This window comes from Eretmochelys imbricata, chromosome 6, assembly GCF_965152235.1.
Source record: "Eretmochelys imbricata isolate rEreImb1 chromosome 6, rEreImb1.hap1, whole genome shotgun sequence".
In the NCBI taxonomy this organism is placed as follows: Eukaryota; Metazoa; Chordata; order Testudines; family Cheloniidae; genus Eretmochelys; species Eretmochelys imbricata.
Genome location: NC_135577.1, coordinates 76,624,370 through 76,630,369, shown reverse-complemented (window position 1 = coordinate 76,630,369; position 6,000 = coordinate 76,624,370).

Sequence of the window (6,000 nt, the reverse complement as noted above, 5' to 3'; positions counted from 1 at the left end):
AACCTCCAGATGTTCCCACTGTGGTTCATAGGCAAGTCAATTATGCCACATGATCAACAGTAAAGGCAGTTGATTGATCTATTAATACCAACATGTACATGTGCTCAGGGCCACCCTAGACCAAATGGTGCCCCAGGAGAGGAGCGTCTTCGGTGCCTCCACCCCCCCACCCAATTTGTTAAACTTTTGAATATCTTTTTTTAAATTGCATTTGTAGCCCATTTCATGACTTTGATACATGATTTGCATGATTTATCCTTGTCATATAAAATGATAAACTTGCATGCTAGGATCTGTAAATCTGTATTTACAGAAAGTCTGGAAGGTTCCACAAGATTCTACAAAGGTCCAGAACATTCCAGGAGATTAGTGAAGAATGAATCCACATACGGAATTACTTCAAACATTCTATTTTCCCTTTTGTTGCTAACAACAAAATCAGCAACCCACGCCGGTCATCCCAGGCGGCTGCCTGCCCCTAAATCCAGTCCTGGATGTGCTCATTATTCAATGTCTACTAAGCAAACCAGTTCAATGTCTATGCAGTACCATGCTCAGAATCCCAACTGACAAGGGTCAAGCAACTCTGAGGCAGCAAGTTACTGTGAGAGTTGGCTCATCACAGACTTTTCAGTGATATTAACCAAAAATGCAATATTATAATGCAATAGTTTGTTAGACTGTCAGAATCCAGAAATGCTTTTGTCTTGAGACGAGACTGTACATAACTTTCTTAAGTGAAACTGGCAACATACGACCCTCGAAGTATTTCAGGACTTTACCAGTGAACCCATTTCTTCCTCACTGGCCTTTTCCAAACAGGACAGACTGTAGAACTAATATATCCAACAACTCCAGTACTTCAGGACCACAGACCAGTGCTCAAGATGGGAATTAGTGTTTGTCCGGTGCCTGCTCAGAAACAAACAGTTCATTCCAAACCCATGTAACTTTATCCACAAATTGACATTAAATTCTCTCCAAACTTCCTTGTTTACCATATCCTCTAGAGGAATAATTACCAGCAATACAAACAGAATTGAGATTAAACATCTCTACTCAGGTTTATGATTTAACACAGAATGTCTTCCTGTCTTGTCTCCCTTTGACCACTACTGCAGGGACCAAAAAACCTAAAACCTGGCAACCCACCCCCCCACCTTGGGCTTCCATATTGCCTACACACAGAAGCTAGTACTAGTATTTGTTTTTCTTTGTGGTATAAATTATTTTAAACACACATCAAATCACTGGAATAACTTCTGAAATTCAGATTGTTTGAGTCACATCCACCTAGATCATGCAAGAGTTTACAGAGATTTGGTTGTAATCTGTTCTTGTAATTTGATAGAAAAAGTCTATTTTCAATATACAAAGTCTCTGATGAGGAAGGTAGCTTTCTGTATCTTCTGTATGTATCTGGAATCTTGTTTAGAAGTTAACAAGATCTGACTTTGCTGAAGTACTAATATAGATTTAATCAGCTCAATTCAGCTAAATCCTTATTAGTAGGATATGTGTAATGACCACCCAGTGTTTAACTAGCACTAGGATTGTGACTGTATAAAATGGGCAACAGTACCTCCCCTTCCCCCAGAAAAGATAATTACTTTGGACAATTTTCCTCAAAATGCTATAACTCAGGAAAATTTTAACATCCATGATACTTTAGTTTTAGGTTAATTAATCTACCACTAATAGCTGGATGTGATCATAATTTATTGTGATTTGTGGGGGAACACATCCAAATTATTATTTTAGAGTTAAAACCTAAACTCAGAGTTGTTGATTTAATCCCCACAATTAAACAGTCCTGGACTGAATACTTGGGATGGCATTTTTAACGTGAATCCCATGCTGATAAGGAGTTATGCACCCAAACCCAGCTAATTCCCACTCTTTATCTAATTCCCCAATCATAAATGTAAGATGTGTACCAACCAATAGGAATAAATAGAAATTCCTATCTTCAGCTATTTCTTTAGAGGTATTCACAGGCAAAAGTGTAAGCCATTTTAAGGGGTGCTAAATAAGTATACTGAGTCAAATTTATTCCTGGTTTAAATTTTTCCCCTCGTGCCAAGTAAGTAACCTTTGCAAGATGTACCAGACTGCTGCCACACCACAATAATTTATTGTTAATTGAATACTTTCAGTTCAAATATTTGAGCAGTTGAGAATGCCAAAGATGGGTTCAGGTTAGGGTAGGCCAGTTTTAGATAGGTCAGTTTACATTAAAATTGTGAATGTAAAAGGAACAAATTGCAGAAAACTTGATGATACTTTGCATGATTATATTAATTCTTGTATGTTTTATGACTTAATAATGAAATACATTTTCTTTATTTTATCTTATCAATGGCTTCATGCCACCCCCATTCCTAATCCCTGTCATAGGATGGAGTCCCATGAAAAGAACTGAGGCCAGAGCACCCTTGCGTTGTGACGGTCCTTGGATGCCAAAATGGCACCTTGAGCCATTGGCAGCCAGGCATACATTTCAGCAGTTGTGACCAGCCACAAAGCCACCCTTGGCCTGCCCCATATCTCCCAGCTGCACCAAATGTATCTTGGCCACAGTTGAGGATCCATCCTTGTATCAGTAATAAAGTGGGGGTATATCTTAGACATATATATTGTTATGGTACAAGACTCTAATGGCTTGCAAGTTAGGATTCATCTTTTCCAGACCCTAGAGATGGAGGGGAGCTTTGGACTAAGGGTTTCCCAGATGTAAATTGCAGAGTGTATTTAAGCAGTTGGATCTGTTTGTGTGAATCCTTGAGAGTGGCAGAGGCTCAAGGCAGCCACCTGTGACAGAGCAGTGGTGCCTTATCTGAAGTATCTGCAAAAGGGGTTTGCTTGTGTGCAGGCTGTTAGCACCGCTGTTAAAGGAAACAGGACTTGTCTACATTTTGTGAATAAATAAATTACACTAAGAGAATATCTGACTCAGCATCACTAGTTTCTGCTCCAAACAGAACATAAGAATGGCCATACTGGGTCTGACCAAGGGTCTATCTAGTCCACTATCCTGTCTTCCAACAGTGGCCAATGCCAGGTGCTTCAAAGAGAATGACCAGAAGAGGCAGTTATCGAGTGATCCATCCCCTGTCATCCACTCCCAGAATCTGGCAGATAAGAGGCTAGGGACACCCAGAGCATGGGGTTGCTTCCCTGACCATTCTGGCTACTGATGGACCAGTCCTCCATGAACTTATCTAATTCTTTTTTGAACCCAGTTTTAGTTTTGGCCTTCACAACATCCTGGCAATGAGTTCCACAAGTTGACTGTGTGCTATGTGAAGAAGTACTTCCTTTTGTTTGTTTTAAACCTGCTGCCTATTAATTTCATTGGGTGACTCCTGGTTCTTGTGTTATGTGAAGAAGTAAAGAACACTTCTTTATTCACTTTCTCCACACCATTCATGATTTTATAGAACTCCCTTATCCACCCTTAGTCGTCTCTTTTCTAAGCTGAATCGTATGAATCTTTTTAATCTCTCCTCATATGGAAGCTGTTCCATACCCTTAGTCATTTTTGTTGCCCTTCTTTGTACCTTTCCCCTTTTTAATATATCTTTCTTGAGATGAGGCAACTAGAACTGCACACAGTATTCAAGGTGAAAAGAAAAGGAGTACTTGTGGCACCTTAAAGACTAACCAATTTATTTGAGCTTAAGCTTTCGTGAGCTACAGCTCACTTCATCGGATGCATAAAGTGGAAAGTACAGTGAGGAGATTTTATATATACACACAGACCATGAAAAAATACACATTCTAAGGAGAGTGATCACTTAAGATGAGCTATTACCAGGAGGAGAGTGGGGTGGGGAGAGAGAAAACCTTTTGAAGTGATAATCAAGGTGGGCCATTTCCAGCACATTTCCAGGAGTTAACAAGAACGTCTGAGGAACAGTGGGGGGATGGGGGGGGGGTGGGGGGGGAAATAAACAAGGGGAAATAGTTTCACTTAGTATAATGACTCAACCACTCCCAGTCTCTATTCAAGCCTAAGTTAATTGTATCCAATTTGCAAATTAATTCCAATTCAGCAGTCTCTCGTTGGAGTCTGTTTTCGAAGTTTTTTTGTTGAAGGATACTCACTTTGAGATCAGAAATCGGGTGACCAGAGAGATTGAAGTGTTCTCCAACTGATTTTTGAATGTTATAATTCTTGACATCTGATTTGTGTCCATTTATTCTTTTATGTAGAGACTATCCAGTTTGACCAATGTACATGGCAGAGGGGCATTGCTGGCACATGATGGCATATATCACATTGGTAGATGTGCAGGTGAACGAGCCTCTGCTAGTGTGGATGATGTGATTAGGCCCTATGATGGTGTCCCCTGAATAGATATGTGGGCACAGTTGGCAACGGGCTTTGTTGCAAGGATAGGTTAGTGGTTCTGTTGTGTGGTTGCTGGTGAGTATTTGCTTCAGGTTGGGGGGCTGTCTGTAGGCAACGACTGGCCTGTCTCCCAAGATTTGTGAGAGTGATGGGTCGTCCTTCAGGATAGGTTGTAGATCCTTGATAATGCATTAGAGAGATTTTAGTTGGGGGCTGAAGGTGACGACTAGTGGCGTTCTGTTATTTTCTTTGTTGGGCCTGTCCTGTAGTAGGTGACTTCTGGGTACTCTTCTGGCTCTGTCAATCTGTTTCTTCACTTCAGCAGGTGGGTATTGTAGTTGTAAGAATGCTTGATAGAGATCTTGTAGGTGTTTGTCTCTGTCTGAGGGGTTGGAGCAAATGCGGTTGTATCGTAGAGCTTGGCTGTAGACAATGGATCGTGTGTTGTGGTCTGGGTGAAAGCTGGAGGCATGTAGGTAGGAATAGCGGTCAGTAGGTTTCCAGTATAGGGTGGTATTTATGTGACCATCGCTTATTAGCACTGTAGTGTCCAGGAAGTGGATCTCTTTTGTGGACTGGTCCAGGCTGAGGTTGATGGTGGGATGGAAATTGTTGAAATCATGGTGGAATTCCTCAAGGGCTTCTTTTCCATGGGTCCAAATGATGAAGATGTCATCAATATAGCGCAAGTAGAGTAGGGGCATTAGGGGACAAGAGCTGAGGAAGCGTTGTTCTAAGTCAGCCATAAAAATGTTGGCATACTGCGGGGCCATGCGGGTACCCATAGCAGTGCCGCTGACTTGAGGGTATACATTGTCCCCAAATGTGAAATAGTTATGGGTGAGGACAAAGGCACAAAGTTCAGCCACCAGGTTTGCCGTGACATTATCGGGGATACTGTTCCTGACGACTTGTAGTCCGTCTTTGTGTGGAATGTTGGTGTAGAGGGCTTCTACATCCATAGTGGCCAGGATGGTGTTTTCAGGAAGATCACCGATGGATTGTAGTTTCCTCAGGAAGTCAGTGGTGTCTCGAAGATAGCTGGGAGTGCTGGTAGCGTAGGGCCTGAGGAGGGAGTCTACATAGCCAGACAATCCTGCTGTCAGGGTGCCAATGCCTGAGATGATGGGGCATCCAGGATTTCCAGGTTTATGGATCTTGGGTAGCAGATAGAATGCCCCAGGTCGGTGTTCCAGGGGAGTGTCTGTGCGGATTTGTTCTTGTGCTTTTCCAGGGAGTTTCTTGAGCAAATGCTGTAGTTTCTTTTGGTAACCTTCAGTGGGATCAGAAGGTAATGGCTTGTAGAAAGTGGTGTTGGAGAGCTGCCTAGCAGCCTCTTGTTCATATTCCGACCTATTCATGATGACGACAGCACCTCCTTTGTCAGCCTTTTTGATTATGATGTCAGAGTTGTTTCTGAGGCTGTGGATGGCATTGTGTTCTGCACAGCTGAGGTTATGGAGCAAGTGATGCTGCTTTTCCACAATTTCAGCCCGTGCACGTCGGCGGAAGCACTCTATGTAGAAGTCCAGTCTGCTGTTTCGACCTTCAGAAGGAGTATTCAAGGTGTGGGCATACCAGGGATTTATATAGTGGCATTATTATATTTTGTCTTATTATCTCTTTCCTAATGTTTCCTAACATTG